General features: G+C 39.4%; 1 pseudogene; it reads left to right on the top strand.

The window, feature by feature from the left end:
* The first annotated feature begins 9,016 nt into the window (after positions 1-9,016).
* On the top strand, positions 9,017-12,125 carry LOC109927035 (annotated as a pseudogene).
* Positions 12,126-14,028: the final 1,903 nt, after the last annotated feature.

Below are 14,028 nucleotides of genomic sequence, written 5' to 3'. Positions count from 1 at the left end.
AGAAGGGTCTCGACCCGAAACGTCAGCTTTCCTGCTCCTCTGATGCTGCTTGGCCTGCTGCGTTCATCCAGTTCTACACCTTGTTATCTACTGGAAAGTACCAGTTTGGCTGAATGGCCTGCTTATTTTTTGTTCTGTTTCTAGTTGTAGACTATATGTAATTCTATGTAACTTGAGCTAGAAGCTGATGTGACTCTGAAAAATACAGCTAACAACTATCTTAGTCTTTGCCTTTGGGGCTAAAGTCAGATCCTTACCAGCACTTTTTGTTCATACATACAAGACCAAGTCTGAACTTCATTTCAAAGACGTTAATCAAATCTCATCAAAGTCTGTGCTTTTCCAATTAAAATTCCTCTGGACTCGTTTTATTATTTATTCTCAGGATATGAATATTGCTGGCATAGCAGGTATTTATTACACATCCCTAGTTGCCCTGATTGGGTAGCTGTGGGCTGCTTCAAATGGCTTCAGTGGTTTCAAGCAATTAAATGGCTTTCTTGGTTACTTCAGAGGTCAGTTAAAAGTTGGTCAGATTACTATGGGACTAGAATCACATACAGGACAGCCTGAATAAAAACAGCAGGTTTCCTTCCCTAAAGGACACTGAATTTTTTAAACTATTTGGAAGCTTCAAGGTCACACTTTCTTTATTTAAACAGTATTCAAATTTTTAAATAGGGATTTGATCTCAGATTCTCTGGATTTCTGGTTGACTAATGCAACTACTAAATTAGCAGGTCCCTGTTGTAATCCTAGTATAATAAGCTGCAGGGATGGAATTTGCATGCTTGGAAGGCCAAAGACAGTGGTAGAAAAGTCAGGGAGTTACATAAATATGTAAAACTATAAACAGAATGATGTATAATGAAAATCATTAAGAAAGGTTTGACTTTCTCTGTCATCTGAGATTGTATTCTCAGGGATCCTGCAAAAACGATAAAATCAATTACAAAGGCTAGTCACGTTGAGATTCTCCGTTACCTTGTTTTTATGGATAAATTCAAGTTGCTGCTTGCTCCTTGTGTCAGATTAGAGTGCTGTCACTGAAGTATCTAGGTCCAAGCACCCACAAGATCATCTGGAGCTACTAATGGAGGAATCTCAATGTACAAATGCAATATATGGTGATGCCTATTTCTGAAAATAGTAAACTGTATTATTGTTTCAGGCAGTGTGACCAATCACTGGAATTCAATGGTCTGTGATGAAATTCTGGGGGCCTTCCAGCACATTCCTACCATGTCCTCAGTGGTAGTGTGCCAGATGATACTGAAATTACACTGAGTCTAAGACTATGTCAATTCTGGTCTTATGTCAGTGTTTCCAAGATAAGAAGACCCTTTCCATACCTCAAATGAGATTAAAAAGGACAGATCCAGAATTGGGACTGTCTACATTGGGAAATATTGCAACTCTGGCACTCGAGGGTATGCAATTTAAGGTCAAGAGAGATAGGACTGGACAATTAACTGAAGGGTCAAAGTGGGCTCCATTTGCCTCGGTTTGCTGGGGTGGTTTGTATAGCAGGTCCAGTTCAATGTGTTTGTCGATGAAAAACAGAATTGAAAGTAATGCCAACCAGCCCAGCAAACCGAGGCAAATAAATAACAAGCGGGACAGAACTCCAATGCTTCACTGGAGGTGCACTGACAATGTTACTTAGCAGGGTCTGCAAACAAACACACACCGGCTCAGCGAGCAAGTCTGCAACCTCATCTACAAACTGAGCTACAAATCTTCTCAAAAACTTTAAAGCTCCAATGACATTCAACAAGTTCAACAACCCCATCCACCACCTTCAGCATCCATTCTCTTCACCATTGATTCACGGTGGTAGCAGTGTGTACCACCAAAAAGATGCACAGCAGTAATTAACCAAGGCCCATTCCACACTAACAATCTCTACCATCTAGAATCAAGATATTTCCTAACTGTGATGGAGATGTAAAGACCATCAAGGGAGAACAATGAATGAAGCCACAAACGTAGCTCTGAGGAGTCTTGTTCAGGACTATGATCGGGAAAGCCATAGTATGGGGACTGGCACCTATAATTGTTATACCACTCTCCTTTCCTGCTTTCTTGAGGTCCTGGATCATCTTAATGTATCTCCAGATGGGAAAAGTCAATCTTTCGATATCCTTGGTCACTTCCATTCATGTCTGTTTCTGGTTAGAGATATTGTTCTCTTCCTGCTATACTGAGGACAGTTTACCTCACTGCAGCCTGGTAAATCTCACAGCAAGACTGCCTGGAAATAGTGAGAAAAACAAGAAGAAATCTTTACAACTCTTTCCCCCCATTCCTTTGATTGCTGCAGCTTCAAAGATTTATGCTCTTGTTCCCATAATAGGAAATTAAATATTGTGAAGAATTAAGCTATGAAACCAAGTTAGGTGGGTGAAAGGCTTCAGAGCTGGAAATTGGGTTGGAACTTGATTTCTCTGAGCGCAACTGGTTCAGAGGAATGGCTGTTGATGACTTGATTTTTCAGGTATCAATTGGAAATGTTTCAGCTAATGCCTCAGCTTTTTTTTTTATCATAGAAAAGTATCTCTCAGATTCACAGATAACATCAATTTATATTTACAAGTTTCCCATTTCAAATAGATGTGGCTTTAGGTGCTTTTTGTAGCCTCTGACCTTACATAATGAGAATTAGCTCTCAGTGCTATACATTATAAAGAGAAACCCTCAAAGTTATAATATCTTTGTATATTACAATATTCTTTCTTAAAGCAGTAGGAGTAGCTTGCATCCATAATCCCATGTGCACATTTCTAGTTTTCACCTTGTAGTCTGTGTCATGAAGTGCACTAAAGCAGATAACAGGTATGCCAGCTGCTAGGTTGAGATTGGTGCTGGCTTAGAACAATGCACAACTTGTCACATATAGTTACCTCTGAATGACTTCCTTGTCTTAAAAAGTGGAGCTCCTGACAATTTAGAACATAAGAAATCTGAGGTGTTGGTAATTTGAGCTCTCAAACCTCATGTGCCGTACATTAAGGTAATAACTGGTATGATTTTCTACTTCACTTTCCCATGAAACTAAGTTCTATTGCAGATCAAAAATCTGTCTAATTCTGTCATGGATATAAACAATGACCCAGCCTCCACTGGTCCCTGTGGAAAAGAGTAACAAAAAAAAAGAGTAATAACCTTCCAAGAGAAGAGATTTCTCATCTCCATCTTCACTAGGAAACTTTTCATTCAAAACATGTGCTCCCTCGTTCTAGACTCTCCCAGGAGGGCACATATTCTCTTAGCATCTACCCTGTCAAACCCCTTCTCCCTCAGAATCACATCTTGCATGAATATTCCTCATAAGGCAACTGCTTTATCCCAGGAATCAATCTAGTGATCCTTTTAGAGTTCCAAATATCCAAGCAGATATCTGTCTCAATGTTTTCAAATGTTGTTTACACTTTTCATTTGTCTCAGAGCCAAAGCTTTCTCTTTCTCGTGATATTAAGACTTGAAAGGAAAATCCCAGGCTGAATATTTTAAACTGCAGACAGAATGAACCCTGACAGTCATCACAGTTTGCCAGTTCACAAACTTAGCAAGTGAGTTTACTATACATTTCTCCATTGATACAAAGCCAAGTTCAATGTTCACTAACCGAATATATGTACTATAACTGGTGTAACAATGTGAGATAGAAATCATTCAAAAAGGATTGTTAACAGGAATCCCTCTCATCTATGTCCCACTACTTCAGCTGTGGGATTCTGCAAAAATGGAAAAATACAGTTCAATAGAAAAACTCTTAAAATAGGACTGAAATATTTTAAAACTAGACTAGTAAAGATGATATACAGTGGTCAAATGTTAATAGTAAATTAACATTAACTGCTGATAGTAAATACTTTGTTTGTCGTATATACCATCATACAATTCATCCACAGAAATTTCTCAGGACTCATTAACTTGCCAAATTATACACCATTTAGTATTTCTTTACTTTTACTCTCACAATGGACAAAACATTTTGACCCCCTTGTTAACACAATGCCATTCAGAAAGGTCAAAAGACCTGATTGCCAACATAAACTATTCGATATCTTCTGTCAATGCTAATTAGTTCTTGCCTATAGAGAACAATGAGTTGAATGATTTTATCAGAAAGCCTCTTAATTAGTGTTAACTTTTAAAATGAGCTAGGGTAACATCAATGAAGCATACCTAGTTTTTTTTTAAAAAATGCACAAAGCAGAGATCCTGCTCATTCACTTCAAACAGACGACCTTGCTAGTTTGGTGCATATTCTTCCATGAATATTTCCAGTGCCCGCTCCCCAGGGCCACAAGATTTGTAAGATATGACAGTTCAAATAAACCAGTTGGCTATTAGTATTAGTCTACTTGAATGGAACTCATTTATATCAACGTTAGATATTTCACTAAATCCAATTCTCATTTCTGTTTGCAGTTAATCTATATTTACACTTGCATTACACAGCTCATTAATGGACATCAGTGCTAATGGGAATATTCATCTACAGGGAACATTTGCTTGACCATCAATTCATTCCATTTATTTTCAAATTAAAATGCATAGACTCATAAGGCCAGTTTAAGCTGTTCTTGAATTGAATACACACCCACATGCATGAAGGTAATTCCTAACCATAGGATATTCTACTGAGTTCACCATTCATGACCAATCCAGAGTATTAGTTTATTTTTAATTAGTAATACTTTTACTTAAGAGACCAGTTTCTCAGAATGAGAATGTGTTTACAGAAAGTCCAGCAATGATTGGGGATTATTTAGATGGTCTACAATATTGAAAAATAGATAACAATGAATTGGCATCCAGTGTGACAATTCTCCCGAATTATACAAAACAGGTTGAATGAAAGGAGTTTGGGTGATATAATTTAGAAACAAAAAAGTGCATCCATTGAGTATGCTATTTTCCACTGCATGCATTTTCTCCCCGTAATCCTCCTTGAGGGAAGACTATATCAGAATTGGACTGCTTTGTGATGTGAGTTTAAGTCTTTTCGGAACAGGGCCAAAACTGTCTAAATTCAATTCACATAGGACTTGTAGAGAAAACTTACGTCTAATCAGTTTCATCTGGATTCAGACCTACATACAGAAACACAATGTTCAAAGCCAGAATGCCAGCAAATACCAAAAGCAATTTAAATGTTAATTAGGATTCTTTGTAGCTGAATCAGGTGTTTATTCCAATTATGTAACTTGGAGCAGCAAGAGTATAATGACACAGAATGGTGGGTGTATTCATTTCCCACCTCTGAGTTCCAGATTTCAAACTTGGGTTCCAGAAGAGAAAAGCCGAAAGATAGGTACACTCAAGTAAGTGCTTAACTTCTTTGAATGGCCACAGACCTTAAAGATGATCTCTATTTTTCTCTTCACAGTTGCTGTCGATCATGCTGAGTATTATCTATATTTTTATTTCACATTTCCAGCCCCTGCAATATTGTGCCATAGTGTTGCCCTTTTATTTTAAGAGCTTCGGGCTAAAGGGGATAAAAAGGTGGAGAAAAGGGAAATAAATAAAGACATAGAAGCCTTAAAAAAAAGAGTTAAGATTCCTCCTAGAGGTGTAGGACATCTTTTTAAAAAGTTTATTCCTTACTGATGAGGCGAGACCTGAATCAAGTCCATTACTGTCTAAGTGTTTCAACATTTTTTGCCAAGGTTCTTTGACGGACCAGAATATTAGCAACACATTTCTGGATTCCTCAACCAACCAGGGAAAGTCGTCACAGGAAGGATTTCTAGTTAAATAGACTACGACATGCACTACAAGCATTCACCAGTGCTTGGATTTTTGAAACTGTACTATCCACAGAAATGGAGAGGAGACCTGTGAAGGCTGCTCTCTGTATCTGCCACTCTTATTTCAAGGTCCCGCTGTGGGAGCTGAAGGACAGAAGTGACTGAAGAAGTCAACAGCAGAAATCCAGCCCTTTCAACTTGGAGCCAGGGTACCAAGAGGAATCAGGACAGTAAGGAGGCAGGAAAGGCAAGTGACGTTATCTTCCAAATTCTGCGATCTCCTAGCTTTGACCACTTTTACATCACTCCTGTCTTTTTTCCAATTTGGTCAATACTTCAGCTGCCTCAGGTCCTCAACTTGCAATTCCCTCCATAAACAACTCCAGTCCTTTAAAATGCCTTGAAAACCATCTCTATTAGACTATTAAACTATTAGTCTACTGAAACAACTATGCCCAGGGGGAAACATTCCTTGATTGACAGCTCTTCCTCTAGTTTTTCTATTCTGTCAATTCCAAAGTATTTGTTTACAGAAGACAAAGAGGTGGTAAGTGCATGTAGTGTCTGCTACTGAAATATTAAAGGTTTAGTTGTTTGACACTTCTGTAGAACAGTTATAAAAGTAATATAGTTGAGAGTAGTAAATGATAAATGTTTGACATTTTAAAAAAACTTTTTCTACAAATGATACTGTCACTTTAGAGTTCATTTATTCTGTACAGAGTAGAGTGCATACTGAATGAATGGGTATAGCAGTCTCATTGGTTGGCATAGAGGGTATGAAGGTTCATGAAAGGTCAGTTTAAGGGACTGTGTTACTAAAAAGAGCATGGGGACCATGAGGAATGGGTAGAGGAACAAATGTTGGAATGAAGTGTATGAGGAGCCACAGGGAATGGGTGGGCATAGTTTGGCATGGACAGTATTAGTAGCCTTGACTACTATGACTTGGCATTGGGCCTTATGTGGCGGGATGAGGGTTAGAGGGCTGGTTTTATTTTATTTAATGATTATTATTACGCTGAGGCAGTACTTTTAACCAGTCAGCTGTGGCCACCTCCTAATTCGTACTGGGGGTGGGGCTGGGGGGTGGGAGTGGGGGTTGACAGGTTAAACACTAGTTATCACCCATTCCCAGAATGAAAATACCAAAAATCCTACCTTAGCAAAGTACTCTGTCCTGAGCTGAGTCCACTGAGCCAGGACAATTTCAAACTCCCACAACCTACATCTAACATGTAAAACATAAAAAGCTTCTACATCTGTTAATGAATTTCTGGTGCTGCTGATTTATTTAAATCAATTTACTGAAATCTAAATTTATTACAATTTAAATAGATTGTAGCTACAGGTAGACAAGTATGAATAATTATGGTTCATAATTGCTTGATAAAATTCTAAGCCTCTTATAAACCCCCCAAACCTAGCCTCCCCTTCTCTCTCTCGCTCTCTTTCTCTCTCACTCTCACTCACTCAAACACACACACACACACACACACACACACACGTGACACACAGACAGATGCAGACAGACAGACAGAAGAGAAAGGTTGGGTGTTATGGAGGGAGGGAAAGATTGGAAAGGCAGTTCAATAGTTCCTGTCCACAAGGTTCAACAAGACGATCCTTTGGGCTTGTCCAGCTGTTCCCCAATCATCTTTCTCAGAGACATTCATTTGCTTGCAGGAAGTACAGGGTAGCTGGTTCACACTGTTCACCTGGTTGTTGGCAGGCAAAAGGTTTCTCTCATCAACTATGGGTCAACATTCCCCAGACCAATCAGCAACCAGCTGCATCATAATTCAGACACACCCCTCAGCTCCTACTTGACTGCAACTAGGTTTCCCCACCGTCTGAACAAAATAGCATTATAAACAGTATTACAATGAGGATCAGGAACTTGCTTTTAAAAAGTCCAGTAATCCTTTTCACTATTCTTGGTTTTCAAAATGGACCCTTTTCCCATTTTAGTCCATGATCAAAAATACAGAAAAAAACATTAGCAGAGTGCATCTTTAGGGGATTAGATACTCTGTGGTACATAGTTTATGGAAGGAATGGGCTGAATTGCCTTTTCTCATTACTGCTAAAAACAAAAAGTAACAGTTTTTGAAGAAATAAAATAAGACATAAACTGGAAATCAGGCACCCAAATTTAGAAATTGAATCACAATTTAGGTTTTTTTTTTAAATGGTTAAGGTTTGTAAATTGCAGTGAAAGTATGAGAGCAATACAGAAAAATAAGATACAATTGAAAATTAAAGATATGTATTTTGCCTATATAGAAGTAAGACAAAGTGGTAATGGTTTACCTCATTAGTAGCTATTGCCTCTCATCCAAAGCAATAAGGCACAAAATCTTATTTCTAATTTTCTTTTGATTCCTTCAGAGTCCATACAGACTTTATGTGAGCTCTTAATGATCTGAAGTGCAACAGACAGCTAATGCTCTGACTCATTCAAAAATAATGGACAAAACCATTGTTGACATTGCAAGATAAGTTCATTTCACTTCAAAGGTCTTTTCCTATTTTCAAAGGTACATCCACATTTTGTTTCACATACCTGAGAACTAAAGATTTTCAAATACAGACAACAAGGTCAAATTTCAGAAATATGCAAAAGAAGGTTATTGTTAAATACACAGAGTTCATGGAATTTGAAAAAAAAAGTGCTTTGAAGCAAAGCCATAATTCTGGTAAGGAAAATTAGTTTACCTATTTCAAGAAGAGTTTATTTTCTTTCTAATGTGGGCTGTTTTAAATAATTATTTTACATGTGCTAATGAAATCATTGGAACTTGATGTATTCAAATAGAAAAATATGTTTACTTAGAATGTAATTTTGTTCAAAGTGAAAACAATTATCCAATCAGTTGTAGCAATAAATCATTTAACAATTCTGAAGCAACAAATGGAGCCACTTTATTGGAATAAATGTCTGTGAACAGTGGTTAATTCAGGCATGAATTTTGCAACTGGCTCAATAGAAACTGAGAAAATGCTATTGTTCCCATGAGACATTGCACTTGCAGATACAGAATTGCTAAGTTGCAACAATGGTTAAGCATATCCTAAGTTTTCTAATCCTTTTGTCAAAAAGGTGACTTATAACTTTAATTAAATTTGATTTGAAAAACTTTTGTTGAATTTATATTCTTGATCATGAAATGTTTTGTGTATCAGTACTGTAATTCAACTAATAATATTTTGGTGCATATTACAATCAGGAGCTGCATTGCGGTTGGTAGGAAATGAGTTCAATCATGAAGCACTTCAAAAACCTTCTGCACTCTGCCAAGGTGAGTAGGGTGAAACAACAAGCTGTCAACCATGAGGGTCTTAAAAAGATGGAACGCCTATGAACAGTACAGCCCGAGGCAAGAGTGAATAGGAAGGTATATATCCTGAGACAACCAACACACCAGGGATGGGATCAAGACTCTGTATAGTTTGGACGGTCAGAATGTGAGCTCTGAGCCAGGACAACAATGTCACTTCTTCTGATTGCAGATCATGATGAATGAATTTGAAGGCTCTCTGTAGCTGAACTCTTCATCTTCCCATCACAGTAGAAAAGATCATGCCTGCCACAGTGTAGGCACTTTGTTGTGGTACAGAGCGAGGTTGAAAGTTTATAGAGTGCTCTATGAATACACCTTGGATTAGTTTCCAATTTTATTAAGGCACTTCCATTAGATACTACTTAATATCCTTACAGCTGCCTGATGAAGCAGAATTAGGCAGGTCAGAGTATTGCCAAAAGCCTAATGTTGTGGCTGTGGCTACCTCAAAGAAGCCAATTTATATCCCAAGGTACACATGTAATAGGGGTCATTTGCATCGTTCATGAGTGCAGGTACATGGCTTTGATGGCAGCAGGAAGTCAGAAATAACTGGCATGCATTGAGCATTAGATGATGGAAGCAGAAATCTTGTGGACAACTGCATTGAAGGATGAAGGTTAGATCCAGCCATGCTAACTAGACCAAGAAAGAGGAATGTTATTAGCTTCAAGAAATATAATAGGAACATAGGAACTGCATATAAACTGGATATGAATTGTCCCATTGGGAACACCCAGCATGGGTTCATGAAGGGTAGGTCATGTTTAACTAATTTGGTGGAATTCTTTGAGGACATTACTTGCATGGTGGACAATGGGGAGCCTGTGGATGTGGTGTATCTGGATTTCCAGAAGGCATTTGACAAGGTGCTACACCAAAGGCTGCTACATAAGATAAAGTTGCACGGTATTACAGGTAATGTATTGGCATGGATAGAGGATTGGTTGGCAAGTGGAAAGCAAAGAGTAGGGGTAAATGGGTGTTTTTTTGGTTGGTGGTCAGTGGCTAGTGGTGTCCCTCAGGGATCAGTGTTGGGACCGCAATTGTTTACAATTTACATAGATGATTTGGAGTTGGGGACTAAGTGTGGTGTGTCAAAATTTGCAGATGACACTAAGGTGAGTGGTAGAGCAAAGTGTGCAGAAGACACTGAAAGTCTGCAGAGGGATATAGATAGTCTAAGTGAGTGGGCAAAGGTCTGGCAGATGGAGTACAATGTTGATAAGTGTGAGGTCATCCATTTTGGTAGGAATAACAGCAAAATGGACTGTTTTAAATGGTAAAAAATTGCAGCACGCTGCTGTGCAGAGGGACTTGGGTATCCTTGTGAATGAATCGCTGAAGGTGGGGTTGCAGGTGCAGCAGGTGATTAAAAAGGCAAATGGAATTTTGTCTGCCATTGCTCAAGGGATGGAGTTTAAAAACAGGGAGGCTATGCTGCAGCTGTATAGGGTCTTGGTGAGGCCACACCTGGAGTACTGTGTGCAGTTCTGGTCTCCTTACTTGCGAAGAGATATACTAGCACTGGAGGGGGTGCAGAGGAGATTCACTCGGTTGATTCCAGAGTTGAGAGGGTTGGATTATGAGGAGAGACTGAGTAGACTGGGCTCATACTCATTGGAATTCAGAAGAATGAGGGGAGATCTTATAGAAACATATACGATTATGAAGGGAATAGATAAAGTGGAGGCAGGGAGGTTGTTTCCGCTAGCAGGTGAAACTTGGACTAGAGGGCATCGCCTCAAAATAAAGGGAAGCAGATGTAGGACTGAAGTCAGGAGGAACTTCTTCACCCAAAGGGTTGTGAATCTGTGGAATTCCCTGCCCAGTGAAGCGGTTGAAGCCACCTCACTGAATGTTTTTAATGCAAGGCTGGATAAATTTTTGAACAGTAAAGCAATTAAGGGTTATGGTGAGTGGGCGGGTAAGTGGAGCTGAGTCTCAAAAATCAGCCATGGTCTTATTAAATGGCGGGGCAGGCTCGAGGGGCCAGATGGCCTACTCCTGCTCCTAGTTCTTATGTTCTTATGCAGTAGGCCATTCATCCCCTTATGCCCATTCCACCATTCAATGAGTTCATAGCCTTACGCCTTTTACTTATACCCTTTAATATATTTCCTTTACAAAAATGTATCAATTTCAGATGTAAAATTAACAACTAGTCCAGCTTCTGGTGCTGTTTGTAAATGAGAGTTCCAAATCTCAAACACCCTTTATATGTAAAAGTCCTTCCTGACATCTCTCCTGAACAGTCTGGCCCTAATTCTCAGACTATGTGCCCTAGTTCTAGAATCCCCAACAGTGGAAATAGTTTATCATTTATCATCCCTGTTTTTTCCCGCTAATATCTTGAAGACATCAATTAGACGATCCGAGTTGTCCCTCATGCTCCACTTCAGTTCTGCTCTCATGCACTGGTCAAACAGATTCTGGGATGCTACTGCAGGACCCATGGAAGATGCTTGCCACTGCTCCCACGGCTGCTGGCTGGCACAATGCTTGGTATTACTGCCACCATGTTGACATATAAATCCAAAGGAAATGTACGGTTTTGCATGCCTTCATCTGGATGACTTGAGATGAAGGAATCAAGACCCTGTACTGTGGATTCCCACCCACCATCCTCGGGGTAATTCCATATGCTGGGCTCAGCTTCTTCACTTATGAAACGTTGAAGAAATTACATACAGAGTTAACCGAGCAACCCCATCCGTACCCCCATGAGTGGCTAATTTTTGGGGCATGTGCTGGCTTAATTGACCAGTCGGCCTCCTACCCACTGGATGTGGTATGGCGGTGGATGCAGACAGCAGGAGTGCAATGCCACAAGTACATTAGTGTTTGGCAGACAATGCGTCACATCGTTATGGAAGAGGGTGGAATCGGTGGCCTGTACAAAGGCCTGAGCATGAATGGGATCAAGGGCCCTATTGCCAAGGGGACCAGCTTCACCATCTTTGACCTTGTGCAGATTCTGCTCCAGAAAATTCAGGACCATAGTCCCTTACAAAGGTAGTGCCTACAAGGACAGGTGATCTGGAACCTGAGGACTAAACAAATGGAGAAAAAAATAGCATCTCACTAATAAGTGTCCACGATGGGAATTGACAGTTGCTGGACAAGTATTTACAAGCTGGAATAACAGTTTGACACTGAGGTTAGTCGTGCTATATTAACAGTTGAAACTTTGCTGCCTCACACCCTCTCTGCAGCTGTTTCAATAATTTAATTAATTATTGATTTTTGTTGTAATAAAGAAATTATAAAAACAAAAAAAGGGCAGACGGTGGCTCAGTGGTTTGCGCTGCTGCCTTACAGCGCCAGGAACTCGGGTTCGATTCCACCCTCGGGCAACTGTCTGTGTGGAGTTTGCACATTTTCCCGGTGTCTGCATGGGTTTTCTCTGGGTACTTCAGTTTCCTCCCACAGTCCAAAGATGCACAGGTTAGGTGGATTGACCATGTTAAATTGTCCATAGTGTCTAGGCATGTGCAGGCTAGGTGGATTAGCCATGGGAAATGCAGGGTTACACGGATAGGGTAAGGGGGTGTGTCTGGGTGGGATGCTCTTCGGAGGGTCGGTGTGAACTTAATGAATCGAGTGGCCTGCTTCCACACTATAGGAATTCTATGATTAACTTCTAAATTCTACAGAAAACAAGCCCAAGTATAATCTTTGTAACTTAACCTCTGAAGTCTAGATATCAATTCCCTCCAAGGCCAATATATCTTCCTTAAGGCCTGGTCCCCAGTTCTGTTCACAGTACTCCAAGTGGAATTTAACAAGAGTTTTGTATAACTGCAGCATTACCTCTGCAACCTTGTACTCCAATCTTCTAGATATAAAGGCCAGCATTCCATTAGCTTTCTTGCTTAATATCTGCACCTGTTAATGACATTTTAAAAAGCTTATGCACCTGAACCTCCAAGTCACTTTAGACATCCATTGTATTTTACTTGATACCATCTGGAAAGAACCCTGGTCTATCCTTTCTTGGTCCAAAATGGATAACATTTGGCTACATTCAGAAAATACACAACTACATAATAAAACATGACATTAAATACACACATATGAAACCTGAACAAAAGGGAGAGTGCCTGGTGTAATTAGGATGAATAAAGGTGTTTGAAACTCATTGCAGTTTTAGATTTTGACCTAAGACAATGGTTGTTTAATTGATGACTGGCAATGTGCCAATCTATGTTTCTTTCTCAGTGTACTGCTCAAGTGCTGCCACTCAACTATAATTCTATGTACTTTTCCATGCCATTGTTTTCTTGCCAGCTGGATAATTTGCAGGCAACCTTTCATGCTCAAATGTGTCTTTCATTAGGCACTAGCAGATTGAAACAGGAGATGTTTGCATCTTGACACCTTTCTCAGATTTAGATGTCTTTAGAGAAAAAAAATAATTTCAGTTCAGGCAGTCTTGTCTACTAAGCATCATTTGCCTGAACTTGCCTCAATCTATGGTCAGGTGATCTCTGCTGCCATTTTAGATTAATGTTTCTCCTTTTTAAATTACATTTTATTCCATGAAAGGTCTCTAGTATGAAAACCAGATGAGGAAACTTGAAAATCGAAGGTCCACATTTTACTATGATGAATCCAACAAGATGGATAGTAGCCGGGATTTGTTTTCAGAATTAAACCTCACCTCCAAAGTTATTTTCTAGGCAGATTATGTAATTACAGCGTGATAAGTTTGTTTCCATAAATGTTAAATATCGATCTATAAATGTAGAATGAAAAAGGTTTCTACAAGAAAAAGTCACAAAACTGCATCAAGATATCAAGTGAAGTTGATGCAACTGCAATAACAAGGTGTAGAGCTGGATGAACACAGCAGGCCAAGCAGCATCAGAGGAGCAGGAAAGCTGACGTTTCGGGCCTAGACCCTTCTTCAGAAATGGGGG

The sequence above is a fragment of the Rhincodon typus genome, chromosome 5 (assembly GCF_021869965.1).
Source record: "Rhincodon typus isolate 14 chromosome 5, sRhiTyp1.1, whole genome shotgun sequence".
In the NCBI taxonomy this organism is placed as follows: Eukaryota; Metazoa; Chordata; class Chondrichthyes; order Orectolobiformes; family Rhincodontidae; genus Rhincodon; species Rhincodon typus.
This window is presented reverse-complemented; position numbering and strand designations above follow the sequence as displayed.